This window comes from Odontesthes bonariensis, chromosome 22 (genome assembly GCF_027942865.1).
Source record: "Odontesthes bonariensis isolate fOdoBon6 chromosome 22, fOdoBon6.hap1, whole genome shotgun sequence".
Taxonomy (NCBI): Eukaryota; Metazoa; Chordata; class Actinopteri; order Atheriniformes; family Atherinopsidae; genus Odontesthes; species Odontesthes bonariensis.
Genome location: NC_134527.1, coordinates 834,473 through 855,897, shown reverse-complemented (window position 1 = coordinate 855,897; position 21,425 = coordinate 834,473). Strand labels below are relative to the sequence as shown.

Sequence of the window (21,425 nt, the reverse complement as noted above, 5' to 3'; positions counted from 1 at the left end):
GTTTGTAAATTTTATGGCACAGTGACAGAAAGTTTATCAGAACAAGTCCAGCTGAAAATGAAAACAATCATAACATGAAAGAGACACGGAGAAAATAGTATTTAAAAAAAAAACTTCCTAAAAGTGAATATGAAGAACACAGAAATATAATGTCAACACATTTCCAGATATGTCCAGAGAAGAGTCGGGTTGACACAAATATACGACCAAAAGAGGATGGTCAGATCATGACAGAAAATAGAGTCCTGACATCACATATCAGGAACCCAAAGACAGACACAAAGTCTAGACTTTCAGGGGCAGACTGAAGGTCAGAGGTTTTAATCCAGCAGCCTGTACAGAACGAGTAGCGATATGTAGAAGGAAGAGGTGGATGGGGAACAGCTGGGGGGACCTCTTGAACACCTGCCTTTCAGAGGGCAGATTGGAGAGAGGCAGGAGTCAAGGACACAACACCTGAACCTCTTACAGAAAGAAATATCTGCAGAAATGTTGGATAAATAACTGCATCCCAGGATTTAAATCCAGGATGACACATGGTGTGCACATTATATGAAAATGTGATTTAACGAGAAAGAAATGTGTTCTATTACCCGACTGAAGCTTTTTCAGTCACCAGGATATCCACCAGGAAAGAAGATGCTCTGAGACTCTTGGGTTTAGTTTGATCCCCGCTGTGATAAAAGCAGTTTTATACATTACTTTCCTTTTTAAAGCTCCTGGTCCAGCTCTGACCTGCAGGATCCTCCAGGCCGCCCCCCGGAGTGGTCTCACCCGCGTGTCCAGCCTCCGAGGTCCCTGTTCTGTCTGGTCTAGCCTCCGGGGTGTCGCGGACCGGCCAACTACGATACGTCATAGTCATGCGACAATTAAACATCATTGAGGTGCGACAAAGAGGAAAGAGTTGGCAAGTTATCACTGCGGAGCAGAAAAAAAACAAAAAAAAGAAGAAGTTGGCAATTTGGAGCCGTTTGGAAAGGTGAGTTAATGACAGTGTAACTTATTGATAGCTATATTACTTTGTAAAAATATTTTACCCATTTCCCAGTATTTACGTTTTAATATATGCGTATAATTGTGAACTGTAGAAAGTGAGCCAACATCTGCTAAAGGTTTTGTGTTTATCTGGTTGATACGATTGAAATTGGCTCCCTGCAGCGTAGCGTAAGTTGCAAATTGCGGGTGGGTAGTGTCAAACATAGTTTGTAATGTAAAGCTAATCGTTTGTATAAAAGCTTATGTCCAATGGGAAATTCTGCTAATTGCTTTACAATTTTCATTTCAGAGCAATGGAAGATGGCTGAAACTGAAAGGAGTATCTATGATCATATAAAAGCTAGTCTTAGGGTTAAAATGTTTAATTATGGCTGTTGAGAGCTATGTACGAACTGTTTTGGAATAAAATTCAACATGTTATATATCTGAATTTTTGTAATCTGGCTAATTGTGCCTTTATAATAAGTATAAGTACAGATTGAGCCATCACAATATAGCTGCTTTTTGCTATATTTTGACTGCTAAGTAGGCTTGCTGCTGGTTTAGTTTCACTGTGTGATAACAGTCCCCATTGAAACTAGTGTCAGCCAAGAGTGGCCAATTTGCCTGTTAATCTGTGGGAGGGGTCTGTATGACCCAAGTTCTTTTTAGTCAGCCCAGGTAGTGTGTTCGCTCAGTGTGTGTTTTAACTTTTGGAGGGACTGTGAACTCCTTGATTCATCCAGAATAAGTAAGTAACATTTTTCTTGTGTACCAGGCTGCTTCTTGCTATACTTTGACTGCTAAGTAGGCGATATTGAGTAGGGCTAATCTCGTGGAGACAACAGGTGATACTGGTGTGTTTTGGGGTTGACACACTATATTCAATAGATTGGTAGATTTAGCTGAACCTTTTTAATTCTCACTAGTTTGACCACTTTTCTGTTACCTGTCATCACAGGGATTGAAAAGGCTGTCTGAACTCCATAGGGCCCTGACTTTATCTGGGGAAGAGCATTCTTGATATCATGGTGGTGGAATGGGAGGGGCTGGATGAGGTGGGATGTTAGGGGGGAAGAATATGGGATTTTGGCGTGGTGTCAATTGTATTCCAATATTTAGAAAGCTCTTCATCCTGTCAGGGAAATCCAGAAGTGAGGAGTCCAGACTGAGTGGAGAGAGCTGGGGGCTGGGTGGGGTCCGGGGGGGGGCGAAGGCTGGGGGTTTCCCACTGGGGCTGGGGGAGACTCCGCCTGTTGGACGTAGCTTCATCTTGCTCTGCGTTCTCCATCTTTCTCCAATGCCTGAGTTTGTTGTTGTTGTTGGTGGTGAAGAGGTCAACAGGAAGTGGCTCTATTAGCAACAGCTGGAATGGGTACAGCGCCACCTATCATACCGGGGTATGACACGCTTTGTGCCTCTGATCCCATTCATTCTGTCATGGTTTTACCAATTTGTCCGGCCCACATGCAGATACTCTTAGGAGACTCAGGGACGTTTTAAAAGGTTTATCTTACAGGTTTGAGTGAAATACGGCAAGACAATTTTCCCGGGACTCTGGTCGGGGTTCCAAACAGGAATGGGTCCTTTGGAGAGAGCGCAGAACAGGGTGAGCTTGGAGATGGTAAATCGGATCCAGTATTTCTTTGAAGTGTGGCTTACTGGGAGTTTTGGGGTGATCCACCAATTGGGCTGCTGGGGTTTCTTTTTCCAGTGGTCCGTGGATTCTCAGGTGGTCTTGCGCCTTTCTTGGGAGCACAGTGGAGGGCGGACAGGATTCGATCTTGACCAAGAAGCGAGGAAAGGAGTCTGAAGCTGCCAGTCAGGAACTTGGGCTGGAGGTTGACGGAACCTTGTAGGTGAGATTTCAGTGCTCTGTGAACCAGTGTTACCTCCAACATCGAAGCTTCGAAGCACGCTTCAAACTCGACAGGGTAGTTATGGTGAAGCAGCTCCATGTGACGTCACTGAACATTTGAACCACTTCACTGCTTCATTCAGACCGAGTCAGCTGACTGCTTCGAGTTGATGGGCGGAGCTTTTAACATTTGGTGCGATTCGGTGTATTCAAGATGGCTGAAGCCCCGGTTCATGTCCCCGTTCTACACGTATAAGTTGACAGAGGATTTTCCAAAGCTGGAGAAATTGTCAACATAAAAAATAATCATGAATTAATTAATTTAAAAGTGAAGAGTGCAGATAAAATACTTTCAGGTGTCATATGCACAGCTAAATAAAACTGTTTTCAGCCTGGATTTAAACATTGTCAGAGTTGAGGCCTGTCTCATATCTTCTGGAAGACTGTTCCAGTTTTTAGGGGCATAAAACTGAAACGCAGCCTCACCTTGTTTAGTCCTGAGCTGTTTTAAAGTCTATTCTCTGAGCGACAGGAAGCCAGTGCAGAGACCTGAGCACTGGACTAATATGGTGGTATTTCCTGGTTCTAGTCAGGACTCGAGCAGCAGCGTTCTGGATGTACTGCAGCTGTCTTACAGCCCGTTTAGAGAGCCCAGTGAGCAGGCCGTTACAGCAGTCTAACCTGCTGGAGACAAACGCATGGATCAGTCTCTCTAAGTCTGGTTTAGACACTATTCCTTTGATTCTGCCAATGTTTTTTAGATGGTAAAAAGCTGCTGATGTTACAGATTTAATGTGGCTGTTAAAGTTCAGGTCTGAGTCCAATATTACCCCGAGATTTCTAACTTGATTATTAGGTTTAAGAGAGAGAGTCTCAAGGTGACTGATAACACTTTCTCTTTGTTTCTGTGGGCCACAGACAATGATTTCAGTTTTGTCTGAGTTTAGCTGGAGGAAATTGTTTTGCATCCACACACTGATCTGTTCGATGCAGCGACACAGTGTATCTACAGGCCCGTGTTCTCCTGCCGTCAGTGACACGTAGATCTGAGTGTCATCTGCATAGTTGTGGTAGGACACATTATAGCTGCGTATTAGCTGGCCTAGTGGAAGCATGTACAGATTGAACATTAGGGGTCCCAGGATTGACCCCTGGGGAACCCCACAGGTCATAGCCATTTGGTCTGAGACACAGTTACCAATTTCAACAATATATTATATTATATATAATAATATATTCCTGTCCTCCAGATAGGACTTGAAGCAGTTTAAAGCACGACCAGAGATTCCCACCCAGTCTTCTAACCTCTGTAATAAGGTCGCATGGTCAACTGTGTCAAAGGCAGCACTCAGGTCCAGCAGAACTAAGACTGAGACTCTGCCTGCATCTGTGTTCAGGCGGATGTCGTTTGTCACCTTGATCAGAGCTGTCTCAGTGCTGTGGTGGGGCCTAAAGCCTGATTGGAAAGTATCAAAAGCATTGTTAGACAGGAGAAAGTCACTAAACTGTTGGCATACAACTTTTTCTAGGACTTTGCCAAAGAATGGCAGGTTTGATATGGGCCGGTAGTTGTTCAGTACTGTGGCATCAGACTGCTCTTCTTTAGAAGAGGCTTAATGACAGCGGTTTTTAAGGCCTTTGGAAATGTTCCAGTCTGGAGTGAGATGTTGACTAGATGAGCGAGTTGTGGTAACAAACTGCTCAGCACAGACTTTAGGAATCTAGTGGGCAACTCATCAAGGCAGCACGTTGATGAACTCAGACTGCAGATGGTCTCTGACTGTTTTGTCAGTAACAGGTGTGAAATGTGTCAGCTCTAGGTGTCTAGCTGGCTGCAGAGTAGTTATTTGTGTTGTGGAAATTATTGCACTTTTAATGCCTTGAATTTTGTCATTAAAGAATATTGCATATTATATTATTAATATGCAATATTCTCCTGTGGAAAACCTACTTTTCTTGAATAAAAACACCTGAAGTAACACAAGCACCCTCTTTATTACACCAAACACACTCCCAAAGAAAATATGGATGACAAACCAAAGATTTTTCACATTGTTTTTTAAATTATTATTGTTTCATGGGTAAAATCAATCTTTAATAAAGTACTAAAAACACACATGTACAACACACATACACACATAAGTGTTATTATATACACAAGAGCTGCATCACATTCACTGGGCTTCATTTGGTGCAACAATCGCTACTGCCAGTAGGTGTCACCCAAGGGAATTGAATGAAGCTTCGGGTAGTGAACCACTTTATGACACAATGCTTCAAAATGATTCAATGCTTCAAAGAGCCTCATTATGCCAAACGTAGGGGCTTGAAGTTACCAGATATGGCAAACACTCGGGCACTGGAGGACTGGCAGCATGCTCCTTAAATGCTCCTTCCTGATGAGGGATAATAGATCGCAGGTGTGTCTAGTTGGACCGAAAAACTCAGCCCACCGACTCCCTGGCGCCATCTGCTGGATAAAGAAGAAACCGCAACATCTTCCGGAGAACCCCCAACACATTCACCGCCATATATCCAAGGATAATTACCCTTGCTCAAATAAGGAGCATAACCCAACCATAGCTATAATCCAATTAATCTCATCATGTAGACCCACTGCCTGATGAGGCTGAGAAAATGGTAATGAGTCTTATTTTCTGTTTCGGTAGGAAAGCAGCCACTACTGATGTCTGAGTATAACGAAGGTTAGAGTTCATAAAATCAACTTTGCTGAGAGAGAAAGCAGTGTTCTTTATATCTTCTTTATATCTTTATATCGTAATGATTTTACCACATAGGATGTGTATTTTAGGAGCCCTAAAATAGTATTTTTACTTTGGTGTCTGAATGGAAACACCTTCGATCAGCTCTTCTGTTATTGATGTAACATCAGTCTTCTTACTTAAAAATAAAATCACCATAAATTAAGATGCTGGAATATCTTTATTAAAGCTTCATCAGGTACAACTTGGATTAAACATAGAAATGAATGTTAAATTCAAAATTAGAACTGAATTACTGTAATATCAATTAAAACAAATTAACAACGAAAGAAAATGACTGCACACAGCAGAAACTTTATATTCACAATGATTCAAAGGAAACTGCATCCACATTAGAACAGAATTTAAAATAAAAATGCAGAATATAGTACATGACTGAAAACACAGTAAAAAGCTCTTAATCTGAAGTATACTGATAATTCTTTCCTAATTTTATAATACAAACAATGAGATAAATCATGTTATAGTTGACATCTTTCTGTCAACATCAAGCGTTGTGGAGCATCTGCGTGACACGTCCAACACCTGAGCAGCACACGGATAAAACACGGATAAAACACGGATAAAACACGGATAAAACATGGAAACACGGATAAAACACGGATAAAACACGGAAACACAGATAAAACACGGGAACACAGAAAAAAATGGATAAAACACGGATAAAACACGGATAAAACACGGAAACACAGATAAAACACGGGAACACAGAAAAAAATGGATAAAACACGGATAAAACACGGGAACACAGATAAAACACGGGAACACAGATAAAACATGGATACAACACGGGAACAACAGAACATCCAAATTCTTTAAAACTTTAACAAATGAAAGAGAGAAAAAAAGAAAACTGGTGGTGAGTAAAATATGACAACAAATGGTATCAGTAACAGCTAAATGTTTCATATCAAGCAGGATCTCTGTGTTGTCCTGTTTATTTTTCATTCTTAAACCGTTTCAGCAGTTTTCCACCATAGTTCACAAATCTGTATCTCAGATTTGCCAGAGCTCCTTTATCCACTCTGTTCTTCATCTTCTCCAGTTTCTGGACCTTCTCGGTGTCTCCTCTCTCCTTCATCATCTCAATCAGGAAGTCCAAGGGGATGAAAGTGAACACTGAGTCCACATTCAGGGCGATCTCCTCCAGTTTAACAACATGTTGGTAGGCTTCATCCAACATGTCGTTTTTCTCTTTCTCCAGGTTTTCTTTCTCACTCTGAAGTTTCTTCAGAAGGCTCTCACTCTGCTGTTGGCCAATTTCATATTTCTGTTTCAGTTCCTCAATGGTCTTTTTAACCTTCTTTGTCTTTGTCACATATCTCCACTTTTCCTTCACATGATCTGATGCAGGACACTTCCCGGTACACACAGTGCAGCGGCCTCTCTTCATGACCTTACAGTGTGATGGATACCAGGCCAGTGTGCATCCAGGATAGTGACAGTTCTCCTTACAGATGTTACAGGTGACTGCGCCACCAAACCAGATGAGCCACATACCACCATCAATATCTTCCTTCTCCTTGTAGGGCTCATCAACTTCCAGCATGAAAGTCTCACCTGTTCTCAATTCTTCTTTGTGTGTCTCCAGAATTTCCTTAGTTTGATCAATTTCTGTCTGTTTCAGTCTAATCATCTCAACCTTGTCTGCAAAGTTGTTCACGCAGGCTTCTAGTCTGATCCTCTCATTCAGGACGATCACAATTGTCTCCAGCTTTTGAGATGTAGATTTTTCTAGAAATTCTGTAAATTTTTTCATGCCTCTCGTTGTTAGCATCCATGCTTGTTCCAATCCAAATTCAGTTTCCTCGGTTATTGGTGTGCTCAGGCAGTTATTGAACACAAAGTAAACTGGTTGATCTTTCTCAGTTTTGGCACACTTAATGTTTGCATCTTGAAGAGCTTTCAGGGCACTTGTTGGTGGCATCCCATCTGAGTGTGTGATGAGAACTACAATATTTTCCTCCACGTCTTTTCCAAACAGAGACATCACTGAATCTAAGATGTACATCATTCGGTCACTGAGTCGATTCTCACTCGCCTTCAGCACCAGACCCACCGCATGAACTTCATCAACTCCATCCTCTGAGCGAAATAAATCATATAATTTTTTAGTGATTAAATCATCAAACTCCACTCCTCTGGTGTCTCCATATCCAGGAGTATCGATGATGGTCAGAGAGTAGGGCAGAGTTCTATCCTCGAAGCCAAAGATCTCGTAAACTGACACCTTTGATGTCACACTTCCTGATGTTTCTGCTTTTGTGTCATCTACAATCTCAAACCATTCATCGTCTCCATTCTTCACTCCCATTGCAAAGTTAACAAAACTGTTGATGAGGGCAGATTTTCCTGAACCAGTTTCTCCAACAAGCAGAATGGTTTTATTTGGCATGCCAGGTTTTTTTTCACCTAGTGTGCATCTTCTGAGCCTAGATTCTCCCCCCGGTCCATCAAGGTTCGTCACCTTTAGTCTCAACTGATAACGTACGGGGGGTCCCTTATCAATGACAGCATTATTGTAGATATATTCTTTGGACATAATGTTGAGCCTATGGAAAAACAAGGGAGAAACAACTTTAAAAAGAGACCTTCCTAATGGGAGGCAGAGCCTTCAGTTATCAGGCCCCTCTCTGTGGAACCAGCTGCCAGTTTGGGAGGCAGAGCCTTCAGTTATCAGGCCCCTCTCTGTGGAACCAGCTGCCAGTTTGGGAGGCAGAGCCTTCAGTTATCAGGCCCCTCTCTGTGGATCCAGCTGCCAGTTTGGGAGGCAGAGCCTTCAGTTATCAGGCCCCTCTCTGTGGAACCAGCTGCCAGTTTGGGAGGCAGAGCCTTCAGTTATCAGGCCCCTCTCTGAGGAACCAGCTGCCAGTTTGGGAGGCAGAGCCTTCAGTTATCAGGCCCCTCTCTGTGGAACCAGCTGCCAGTTTGGGAGGCAGAGCCTTCAGTTATCAGGCCCCTCTCTGTGGAACCAGCTGCCAGTTTGGGAGGCAGAGCCTTCAGTTATCAGGCCCCTCTCTGTGGAACCAGCTGCCAGTTTGGGAGGCAGAGCCTTCAGTTATCAGGCCCCTCTCTGAGGAACCAGCTGCCAGTTTGGGAGGCAGAGCCTTCAGTTATCAGGCCCCTCTCTGTGGAACCAGCTGCCAGTTTGGGAGGCAGAGCCTTCAGTTATCAGGCCCCTCTCTTGTGGAATAAGCTGCCAGTAAATGTCCGGGAAGCAGACACCCTTTCCACTTTTAAGACCAGGCTTAAAACTTTCCTTTCTGATAAAGCTTATAGTTAGGGATGGCTCAGGTGATCCTGAAACATCCCATAGTTAAGCTGCTATAGGCCCAGACTGCTGGGGGGCCTCATCTGTCACACCTTTCCTCACTTTACTCTCTTTATGTATATGTGATATTATTGTGGTCATTAACTCGTGTTTCCCTGTTCCAACAGATATCCTTTGAATGGTGTTACAGTGTTTAGAATTAATTTCAAATGGACACAGCATGATCATTTCTAGTTATTTCATTTTTAATTTCGGGTAACTCTAGATTATTTTTGCATATTTCATATCTTCATATAATTTCTAATGTTCAGAACCAGGGAGAACTTTTTCTTGGGGGAAACCTCCTGAGAACAAGAAGATGTGGCAACAGTGTTTTCTGGTCAAATTTCTGGAGGTTTCCCATCTCCTTCCCAGCACCCCCAGCAAACCTGCTCTACTCCACACAGGTTTGCCTGGGCCAAGCCCCAAGCCTCCCCGGCCTATTTGCACATTACCCACAATCTCTGCATGTCTAAGAGTTGCTTCTGCCTCCTGAGCTGCCATTCTTGGTTTCCACTTCCTCCCCTTGGTTGGGTTTGGAACCACCTTACTAACTACCACATCTTTACTCCCAGCTAACAGGAGCGCTGTCCTAACTTTAGTACATTTAAACTCCTCTACTAGACTAGATACTGGGAGCTGGAGTATGCCTTTCCCATACAGTGCCACAGTACTTAAGCATCTAGGAACACCTAGCCACTTCCTAATATAAAACCTAACTAATCTTTCCATTTTCTCTACAACAGATAATGGAATCTCATACACAGACAGTGGCCACATCAACCTAGGAAACAATCCAAACTGCAGACACCAGAGCTTCAACTTTCCTGCATGCTCTGATTTATCTATTCTATCCAGTCCCTCAGCAACATCTTTCCGAAACTGCACTGCCCGCTCTCCATCATTCATGTCTGCCTGGTACCACCTGCCTAAACTCTTTACTGCCTTTTCCCTAATTATTGGAATTTTTTCTTCATCTATTACAAACTTTCTATCACTTAATTTCCCTCTACTTATTGAGATACTTCTAGACTTAGTAGGTTTGATTTTCATCCCAGCCCACTTTAGATTTTTATTAAGTCTCTAAATTATTCTCTTCATACATGGCACTGTTGTAGTCACTAACGTCATATCATCCATGTATGCTCTAATTGGCGTAAGGCGCATGCCATCCTGACGTCTCTCTCCACCTACAACCCACTTGGAAGCTCTAATAATTATCTCCATCGCCATTGTAAATGCTAATGGAGAAATTGTACACCCTGCCATAATGCCCATTTCTAGCCTCTGCCAACCTGTTGTGAAACCTGCTGTACTTACGCACAGTCTAATAATCTGAAAATATGCTCTTACTAAGTTAACAACTACTACGGGCACTCTAAAATACTCAAATGCTTTCCAAATAAGGCTATGTGGCACTGAACCAAATGCATTTGCTAGATCCAGAAATAAAACATGCAAGTCTTTTTTCTCAGTCTTGGATCTGAGATCTGAATTTGATGCCAAATCATGCTAGTGTGCTCTAAACACCCTGCGAAACCTGGTATTCCTGCCTTCTGCACAGTAGTATCTATTAAGCTATTCTTTTTTAAATAACTAGCTAATCTCTGTGCAACCAAACTAAAGAAAATCTTCCCCTCTACATTTAGGAGAGAGATCATCCGGAACTGACTCAGGTCCGAGGACTCTTTCTCCTTTGGAATAAGAACGCCTCCTGCCCTACGCCATGCTCTAGGAATAACCTGTTTCTCCCAAACTATTCTTAATTGCCTCCACAAAAACTTTAGGATATCAGGTGCATTTTATAAACCCGGTAGGGGACTCCATTTGGCCCCGGGGCCGACGAAGCCTTTGCACGCCTGACTACCTCCTCAACCTCCTTCCACCTCGGTGGTCTAACATCCATCTTATGAGCTATCTCTCCTAATGGTGGCATGTCAGGTGGAAGGCCTACTACTCTACGCTGCTCAGGATCTGAATATGTATTTCTTAGATACTCTTCCACCTCTGACTTTGTTGCCTTAAGCTGCCCTCCCTTTTCCTGGTTTAAATAAAACTTGTTTGTATTACATTCACTTCACTCGCATATTGTTTTTTGTTAGGCTTTTCAGAATACATCCATATGTGTCACTTTTGCATAGATGTTTACAGTTAGTTGAAATACTTGAAAATGTCAAGGTGGTGACAACTGCCTCAAAGTCTCTGAAAAGGCCTTAGACCCCAGAGGGTTAAGATAACATCAGTGTGAATTGTATCAACAATACATTAGATTTGACACTATATTAGAAGTCTGTTAGATCCATTTAATATGTTTATCATTTTAAAATGAGTGACTCACTGTGCTGTGATGTTTACACACTGACGAAGGAGCTGCTGCTTCTGCGGACAGAAAAAACATCAGTCTGTAGATTCTTTGAACTACAATATCAATAACTCATATTTAACATACGTCGATAATTCAGGATTTTTACTGTTCTTTGTTTAACGTATATTTGCTCCAGTTTGACTGAACTACAGATTTTTCTATGCACCATAAACACCTAAAAAACAACTTCATGACCCACTGAATTTAGTTGTGCTGCATCAGACTCATTTTCCTGTAAAACTAAAAGTTTTCAGATATTCTGTTATTTCATTGTTCAAAACTGAAATCCTTCTTACCTGAGCTGTTGGATAGTTCTGAATGTGGACGAGCAGTGAACACGAGTTTATATGTCCTCCGATCAGAGATAAGATCACATGACTTCTCAGAAACTCTTCCTGTGGTGGGGTGTGGTTCTTTGGCACCTGTTGAACACATTTGAGCGATACACCGAACTGGTTACCTCTGATAGAGCCGTATGGTTGTAAATGTGTGTGAATGGGTGAATGTGGTTTATACTGGAAATTAAGACATTTAAGCAGGATGAACAGTTAAAGCTTAATGTGTTGAAAAATGGAAAGAATGATAAAAAACAGTGTTACACAGGTTAGCATAATGATATACAGTATCTGTCAACACTTACGGAATATGGTTTCTGTTTCTACCTCGTTAAGCTTTTCACTTCAACTGAGATCCTGTTGTGCAAACATTATGCAAACATTCTGAAAACATTCAATCTGTCGCACGCGAGGCCACATTCACTCCCTCCCTGGGATTTTCCACACTGACTGAACACAAGTCCAGAGAAGTTAAAAAGCAGCACTTAAACATACAGAAATGAATCCGTAGTCCTCCCTCACAGGGTGCAGCATGAATTTACACTTTTATTTGTCAGGATCTGGGTTTTTGGACTTAGTTATTGGTTCTATTTTATTCAGTTCTTAGTGTTTTCTGTATTCAGATCAGGACTCTTTCTCCTTTGGAATAAGAACGCCTCCTGCCCTACGCCATGCTCTAGGAATAACCTGTTTCTCCCAAACTATTCTAAATTGCCTCCACAAAAACTTTAGGATATCAGGTGCACTTTATAAACCCGATAGGGGACTCCATTTGGCCCTGGGGCCGACGAAGCCTTTGCATGCCTGACTACCTCCTCAACCTCCTTCCACCTCGGTGGTCTAACATCCATCTTATGAGCCATCTCTCCTAACGGTGGCATGTCAGGTGGAAGGCCTACTACTCTACGCTGCTCAAGATCTGAATATGTATTTCTTAGATACTCTTCCACCTCTGACTTTGTTGCCTTAAGCTGCCCTCCCTTTTCCTGGTTTAAATAAAACTTGTTTGTATTACATTCACTTCACTCTCATATTGTTTTTTGTTAGGCTTTTCAGAATACATCCATATGTGTCACTTTTGCATAGATGTTTACAGTTAGTTGAAATACTTGAAAATGTCAAGGTGGTGACAACTGCCTCAAAGTCTCTGAAAAGGCCTTAGACTCCAGAGGGATAAGATAACATCAGTGTGAATTGTATCAATAATACATTAGATTTGACACTATATTAGAAGTCTGTTAGATCCATTTAATATGTTTATCATTTTAAAATGAGTGACTCACTGTGCTGTGATGTTTACACACTGACGAAGGAGCTGCTGCTTCTGCGGACAGAAAAAACATCAGTCTGTAGATTCTTTGAACTACAATATCAATAACTCATATTTAACATACGTCGATAATTCAGGATTTTTACTGTTCTTTGTTTAACTTATATTTGCTCCAGTTTGACTGAACTACAGATTTTTCTGTGCATCATAAACACCAAAAACCAACTTCATGACCCACTGAATTTAGTTGTGCTGCATCAGACTCATTTTCCTGTAAAACTAAAAGTTTTCAGATATTCTGTTATTTCATTGTTCAAAACTGAAATCCTTCTTACCTGAGCTGTTGGATAGTTCTGAATGTGGACGAGCAGTGAACACGAGTTTATATGTCCTCCGATCAGAGATAAGGTCACATGACTTCTCAGAAACTCTTCCTGTGGTGGGGTGGGGTTCTTTGGCACCTGTTGAACACATTTGAGCGATACACCGAACTGGTTACCTCTGATAGAGCCGTATGGTTGTAAATGTGTGTGAATGGGTAAAAGTGGTTTATACTGGAAATTAAGACATTTAAGCAGGATGAACAGTTAAAGCTTAATGTGTTGAAAAATGGAAAGAATGATAGAAAACAGTGTTACACAGGTTAGCATAATGATATACAGTATCTGTCAACACTTACGGAATATGCTTTCTGTTTCTACCTCGTTAAGCTTTTCACTTCAACTGAGATCCTGTTGTGCAAACATTATGCAAACGTTCAATCTGTCGCACGCGAGGCCACATTCACTCCCTCCCTGGGATTTTCCACACTGACTGAACACAAGTCCAGAGAAGTTAAAAAGCAGCACTTAAACATACAGAAATGAATCCGTAGTCCTCCCTCACAGGGTGCAGCATGAATTTACACTTTTATTTGTCAGGATCTGGGTTTTTAGACTTAGTTATTGGTTCTATTTTATTCAGTTCTTAGTGTTTTCTGTATTCAGATCAGGACTCTTTCTCCTTTGGAATAAGAACGCCTCCTGCCCTACGCCATGCTCTAGGAATAACCTGTTTCTCCCAAACTATTCTAAATTGCCTCCACAAAAACTTTAGGATATCAGGTGCATTTTATAAACCCGGTAGGGGACTCCATTTGGCCCCGGGGCCGACGAAGCCTTTGCACGCCTGACTACCTCCTCAACCTCCTTCCACCTCGGTGGTCTAACATCCATCTTATGAGCCATCTCTCCTAACGGTGGCATGTCAGGTGGAAGGCCTACTACTCTACGCTGCTCAAGATCTGAATATGTATTTCTTAGATACTCTTCCACCTCTGACTTTGTTGCCTTAAGTTGCCCTCCCTTTTCCTGGTTTAAATAAAACTTGTTTGTATTACATTCACTTCACTCTCATATTGTTTTTTGTTAGGCTTTTCAGAATACATCCATATGTGTCACTTTTGCATAGATGTTTACAGTTAGTTGAAATACTTGAAAATGTCAAGGTGGTGACAACTGCCTCAAAGTCTCTGAAAAGGCCTTAGACTCCAGAGGGTTAAGATAACATCAGTGTGAATTGTATCAACAATACATTAGATTTGACACTATATTAGAAGTCTGTTAGATCCATTTAATATGTTTATCATTTTAAAATGAGTGACTCACTGTGCTGTGATGTTTACACACTGACGAAGGAGCTGCTGCTTCTGCGGACAGAAAAAACATCAGTCTGTAGATTCTTTGAACTACAATATCAATAACTCATATTTAACATACGTCGATAATTCAGGATTTTTACTGTTCTTTGTTTAACTTATATTTGCTCCAGTTTGACTGAACTACAGATTTTTCTGTGCATCATAAACACCTAAAAAACAACTTCATGACCCACTGAATTTAGTTGTGCTGCATTCAGATTCAGTTTCCTGTAAAACTAAAAGTTTTCAGATATTCTGTTATTTCATTGTTCAAAACTGAAATCCTTCTTACCTGAGCTGTTGGATGATTCTGAATGTGGACGAGCAGTGAACACGAGTTTATATGTCCTCCGATCAGAGATAAGGTCACATGACTTCTCAGAAACTCTTCCTGTGGTGGGTGTGGTTCTTTGGCACCTGTTGAACACAAACATTTGAACAATACACCGAACTGGTTACCTCTGATAGAGCCGTATGGTTGTAAATGTGTGTGAATGGGTGAAATTGCCTTAAGCTGCCCTCCCTTTTCCTGGTTAAACAATCCTTTAACAAACTTGAACGGTTCCCTGTAAAACGCAATCCTTACATATTCTTTCTTCTTTCTCCTAAGACATTCAGCCCTTCTGAGTATTGCTAGCCTGCTTCTCAATTCTTCCTGCAAACTTGAGGGCACTTTAGCACACGTTTTGGCTCCCAAAGGGGCACTTGAGAGCACTTTAGCACACGTTTTGGCTCCCATGGGGGCAGTTTAGCATGTGTTTTGGCTCCCATGGGGGCAGTTTAGCATGTGTTTTGGCTCCCGAGAGGAAACTTGAGGGCAGTTTAGCACACATTTTGTAATTTGTCATATATACTATGTATTTTGTACAGGTTTTTCTAAGGATAGGACCAGGTGTGCCAAAGCTATGCCAAACCTGTGCCATTTGGAGAGCCTTTAGAAAAAAGGCTGCCATTCCTGAACGCTTCAACATACAGTCCAAACAAATATTTTGGTCTAAATGCAATTAGTTTATATACATAAATAATGACATAGCAAACCACACTGAACAGTATTTACAATTTTTATTAACATTATTTGCTGTTGGCAACATGCTAATCATTGTAGCGGTCTCTGCCCGGCACAAAGCAGAGAGGCACATCACATGTGGCACACGTCACAGGAGTCTTGGTCTGGCAGTGTCTGCACCTCAAGCATCCAGCTGTGCTGCGTCCAGCTGTGCTGCGTCCAGCTGTGCTGCATCCAGCTGTGCTGCGTCCTGATATGTGCACAGGTTTGTGATGACTGGCTAGAAATGGTCCAGATTCAGCTGTGGTGGTAGACCCCGTCTCTGCTCATTCCAAGGCTAAGGTCTCCCTGAATGCCTTCTGGTGCAAAGGAACCTCACCTCTGCTTCCGCCATGTTCTTTGTGCAAGATGCATTCACAAAAGCAACGTCCATGAAGTGGAACAAGAAAGTCTACTTCTGTGTTTTGTGCAAGACCTTCAAGTATCTCATCAGGCCATCTGATAGGTCAACTCCCCCCATGTACCTAAAAGGGCAGTTGGAAAAACAAAAAAGGAAAAATCGTATCAAAATATGTCCTGCACACAAATTATTAAATTTCAAAAGGCACACTGCTGAGTGATAACGCTGAGCCCACAATTTCCTTCGGGAACAATAAAGTATCTAACTATAAAGTATCTATCCATACATCTATCTATAACTAGAATAATATGAAGTAAAATAACAATAAAAAATTAATAATACTCACTTGTCAACAGCACGTTTCCCTCTTCAGATGCTTCGTGCACTCATTATTACTGTCCCCGTCTGACGTCAGAAGCATCACTGTCCCGGTGTAAACAAACCCCCGAGGCTTCCTGCTTACTGTATTTTGTTTTTACGTCCGTTTAGCCATGTTTTAGAAAAATAAACGAATAAACTGCAGAATCTGAAATTACGCACGACGATGCGTAATTTGGAACTCAAAAAGCTAGACTATTTCCCTGTGACGCTTTTTACGCGTTACATTTTCCATATATGGAAGAAGAGACCACCCCTCAACCTGAATACCGATTTGTTCAGAATTCCATGAGCTATTCAATGCGCCACTTCAAAGTAAAATCCGTCGAAACTAGTTCAAGCCGCACACATAGGACTAGGGGCAGATACTTTTGACGCATCAGTGAGTAACTGACTATTGTGCCCCAGCAGACTGGGTAAACAGGCATCTATTGGAACAAGTAAGATGTCATTCAAAAGCTAAAAGACCAGAGCTGTTTGGGTATCACGTCGGGGCTAATACATGCATGCTAACTGAAGTTATGATCAAGAATGTGCAGAAAAATATGCTTCTGACAGAAATTCTGAAAGTTTTACGCCGCAGACTTTGTGTAGTTGTGGGCGAAAAACTTGTTGTAGACTAACTATTTTACTGGAGCACATTTACTGGACCCTTGGCAACGTATCAGGACCGTTTTTGTTGGAGTTGTATCTTTTCTTAGAATACTGTGAGGCTTTATAGGTGACTTTGACACTTTTACATAAGTGTTTATTGTGTCCACAGTTCTGATTGTATCTTACCATACATCATTGGAATTGCAAGACCCTTAGCTTTCCAATGGTACATAACATATGTGTCCCGCCGGTGGGACATAAAAACGTCAAGGAGTTAAATTTCTTCTTTCCTTAACCAATTTCTCCATCTCTTTTTGCCGTCTAGACTTAACTAAATGTACTCTTTCAACTCTCTTTCTATCTTGCACCCCAAATCTCTCTACACCATAGGAGTAAATTATATCTCCCATCTTCTCTAGCCTATCGCTTGTATTTCCTCCTAACCTACCCAATATTATTGACAAATCTTTATTGACTGCCTCCCATTCTTTGTTGCTATTTGCCCTAGGCCACTTAACTCTATCTTTCTGCTCCATATTTCTCTCTCTAACTGGCCTGTTCACCTCAGTATCAGCTGCATCCCTTCTTAGAACCTCCTCCTCCCCCTCTGTAGCTGTGTTATTGATATCCTTCGGACTGTGGTTTTCTACCTGCCGCTGGACTTCATCCGACTTACTCGATTGACTTCTTAAAAAGTACTGATCGATGCGGCCACACTGCCCTTCTTTTACCACACATCTCTTTCTTCCCTGATGCATTTTAAGGCCTTTAACTGATGTTACTCTCTGCTACAAGGACAAACCTGGAGCTTACTTCCCTCTAGCCTACCACTTTTATTTACGCTCTCTCTAATCTGAGAACTATTCTGGACAGTTCTAGCCCTAGAGAATAGGTCCGTGCCCCTATCCTTCACTGAGTCGCGTATCCACCTCATAGTCATGTTCGTTCCAGTGTCAGTTGCCATGTAGTCTGCCTGTGAGTCATCTTCCGCCCCTGCTCTCGCTGACCCTAGGGGTATTCTCTTTAATCTACTTGTAGCTTATGCTGGTTGTAACAAAGCTGCTAGGCCTCGCTACCATTACCATGGATTGCTAGCCCATGGCAGCACCGTTGGGGTCTTTCCCTTGTTGTCAGCTGCCCTATTCACAACAGTCATAGCTGGGCTAGATTTGGATTTGAGATAAACACAAGAAACTTGTGCTAAAGAAAAAAATGGACCAAACTCAGTGAATAATTCTCTATACTCCCTATATAGATCAGTGAGCAGTGCTGACCAACATGTCAATCATAAGTAGATACAGGGTGACTGAATGTTTGCAAATACACATTTTACTTTTGGAAATTTGAAGACAATAAAACAGTGGAACAGTTTCAGGATAATTCACCTTCTGTGGTGCCGAGGCGGTAACACAGCATTTCTCTCTCTGTGTAGGAGAAGCACCCCTTTCAGCTGGGAAGATGTCTATGAACCATTCATGTTCAAATTCAGATTTCAGATTTAATTTTTTGTTTTGAAAAAGAGCCTGAAAAACATCCATGTTTTGAGATTAACTGAATATTTTACTTTATATATTCTCTGTAGTTCTGTTTATATATGAAAACCCAATTATGGTAATTTTAAGTTTTAAATGTAATCTTCTATTGTAGTTCTTTCATTTGTCCAGAGGATGGAGGTGTTTGTCCCCGACAGACAAATTCCACCTGACCGACCAGTTTGGGCTAATGCTAATGCTAACGCTAACAACGTAGCTCTAATGCTCATGAGGCTACTCCATCATATTAAAGTGGTGAACAGCGAGTTTTCTGGATGTTTTATAACAGAAAGGTAGAAATGAAAACACAACCCATAGAAATGTGTAACATTAACAGACTGTGAGTGACAGCAGCTGAGGGGCAGTTGCTGTTTTAATTGCGTTGTGCCCCAGTGTGACCAGGAGCAGTGACCCCTTCACGGTTTGATTCAGGGCTGAAATCATCTATCAGCTCTAAACTTGAGCTTTTTGTTTTGAGTGCTGCTGGTGAAAATGTGCATTAACACTCTGGGGTCTAATGCCCACCGGTGGGCATTTTTGACACATCTCCAAAAACACATCTGTAACTCTGTGAGTTTTTGTCATTGAAACATATAAGTGACACCATTAACGACCTTGAAACTTCTAGTTTTCAAATATATATATTTTAAAATAAATTATATAGCTGGCCCTTTTTAAAGAGAGTGAACAGAAATCTTTGGATTTTCTGTAGTCTCAGACTGCAGCAGCTTCCTAGGCCACACCTATCGCTATTCACATGTAAAGTACCAGGTGATTGAGTGGCTATTCACAGGTGAGAACACGCCCCATTCAGCCAGCATGTGGGGGGAGGCAGCAATGTCCTAGCCTGACTACATCATACTCACGATTCTAGTCAGAATGTGAGTCTGATACCGCTCAATAGAGTTTTGAGTATGGGGCGTGTTTCAACCGAACCAGGAGAAAAAATGCCTCTTCGCTCAATTGGATAGACCTACAACCAATCAGAGCAACGTAGTATGTGACGTAGATTAAGCGACACACACTTGTTGTAGGAAGGACGGCAAAAACATCTTTTCTATCGATAAAAGCCTTTATCGCGTTCCTCTGTTCGTCTTTCAAAATGAATGCAATGTGGAGATCCTGTAGCACAGACTCGATGGCAGAATCTACACACCCTAGCTCTCCAGCGGCAGCCATGTTTGTTTCAAACGAAGTCAAACCAAGCGCTCTTTAGTGACGTAGTCGATAATGTCCCTGTTGATCATCTGTCCATCATCGTATAAAGCCCGCCCTGGCAATCTGATTGGTCCGACCAATTCTTGGTCGGGCATAATGATTTCCCAACTGAGCAGAGCCAGACCCAACTTCCCGACCAAAACTTTTATGGGCGGGGCTAAGTTCGGCTGGCACCCAGGCTAGCAATGTCCTGCCAGTGACAGACAATTATCACATGGAGAGTCACAGGGGGTGGGGGCAATCAGGGGTGTTACACACCCATCTAATTAGTATTCACCTAAAGCTGGGCATACACTGTGAGATTTTTTCAATCGCGGTATTCAGCTGCTGCTCATACTGTACGAGTGAATCGCAAGGGTTAAAACGTCGCAGCTCATGATTCCTGTTCTCACACTGTACGACCCGATGGTCTGATGCGATCTGGCTGCTCACACTACACGACACGTCGGACTCGGTCGCCGGTTGCTGCCATGCTGTTCTGTTGTCTTCTTCTTCTTCTGTTGACAATTTTCTCTTCCGTACCTATGTGCGCGCATGCGTAGTGTGACAGGATGAGGTCAATCGGCTCGTGCAACTGCTTCAACTGTGCGAGAGCCTCAGAGGGGCGACCAGGATTTCAAACAAGTTTGATTTTCATCCGATTGATCGGGAGGTGGTCGGGAGGGCTTAATCGTTTGTCGTTACCCCATGTATACTACACGATGCGAGACGCACGATTGAGCCAAAACTCGGCCCGATCTCCAAAATAGTCGCACGAGTGAAAATCTTGTCGACATCGGGCCAAAAATCGCACAGTGTATGCCCAGCTTAACAGAGACACTGACTGGAGTTACAATTACTTTTTTACAGTTTGTGTGAAAACAAAAAAACATTTCTGACTGCACTTTTTACTTTTACGCAGCCAACACTTTTGTTTCCAAGGTTCAACCTTCAAAAGTCTTGGGTAGATATATTTATAGTGTGTTTTCTTGCAGTGTTTGAAGACCTCTAAAACTTGTTTTTTGTACAGTTGTGTTTCCCCTCAATTTAAATAAAACTTGTTTGTATAACATTCACTTCACTCTCATATTGTTTTTTGTTAGGCTTTTCAGAATACAACCATATGTGTCACTTTTGCATAGATGTTTACAGTTAGTTGAAATTCTTGAAAATGTCAAGGTGGTGACAACTGCCTCAAAGTCTCTGAAAAGGCCTTAGACCCCAGAGGGTTAAGATAACATCAGTGTGAATTGTATCAACAATACATTAGATTTGACACTATATTAGAAGTCTGTTAGATCCATTTAATATGTGTATCATTTTAAAATGAGTGACTCACTGTGCTGTGATGTTTACACACTGACGAAGGAGCTGCTGCTTCTGCGGACAGAAAAAACATCAGTCTGTAGATTCTTTGAACTACAATATCAATAACTCATATTTAACATACGTCGATAATTCAGGATTTTTACTGTTCTTTGTTTAACTTATATTTGCTCCAGTTTGACTGAACTACAGATTTTTCTGTGCATCATAAACACCTAAAAACCAACTTTATGACCCACTGAATTTAGTTGTGCTGCATCAGACTCAGTTTCCTGTAAAACTAAAAGTTTTCAGATATTCTGTTATTTCATTGTTCAAAACTGAAATCCTTCTTGCCTGAGCTGTTGGATAGTTCTGAATGTGGACGAGCAGTGAACACGAGTTTTAATATATCCTCTGACCAGAGATAAGGTCACAT

At 41.8% G+C, this 21,425-nt stretch overlaps 1 protein-coding gene and 1 long non-coding RNA gene across 8 annotated transcripts in view; one reads left to right on the top strand and one right to left on the bottom strand.

Moving 5' to 3' along the window:
* The window catches only part of LOC142373323 (uncharacterized), a 62,365-nt gene extending 47,473 nt beyond the window's left edge, over positions 1-14,892 (bottom strand). For 3 of the 7 annotated variants that reach the window (XM_075456526.1, XM_075456525.1, XM_075456523.1), the window contains exons 1-7: positions 14,867-14,892; positions 14,543-14,583; positions 13,576-13,709; positions 13,232-13,357; positions 12,910-12,950; positions 11,588-11,713; positions 11,265-11,305 (exon numbers count right to left, since the gene is read on the bottom strand). The gene's annotated coding sequence lies outside the window, so the exon portion shown is untranslated. The other 4 variants (XM_075456527.1, XM_075456528.1, XM_075456524.1 and 1 more) reach the window with 4 other exon arrangements.
* On the top strand, positions 733-1,426 carry LOC142373326 (uncharacterized). The gene is made up of 2 exons (XR_012768455.1): positions 733-979; positions 1,286-1,426. It is a non-coding gene; the product is annotated as an uncharacterized LOC142373326 (long non-coding RNA).
* Positions 14,893-21,425: the final 6,533 nt, after the last annotated feature.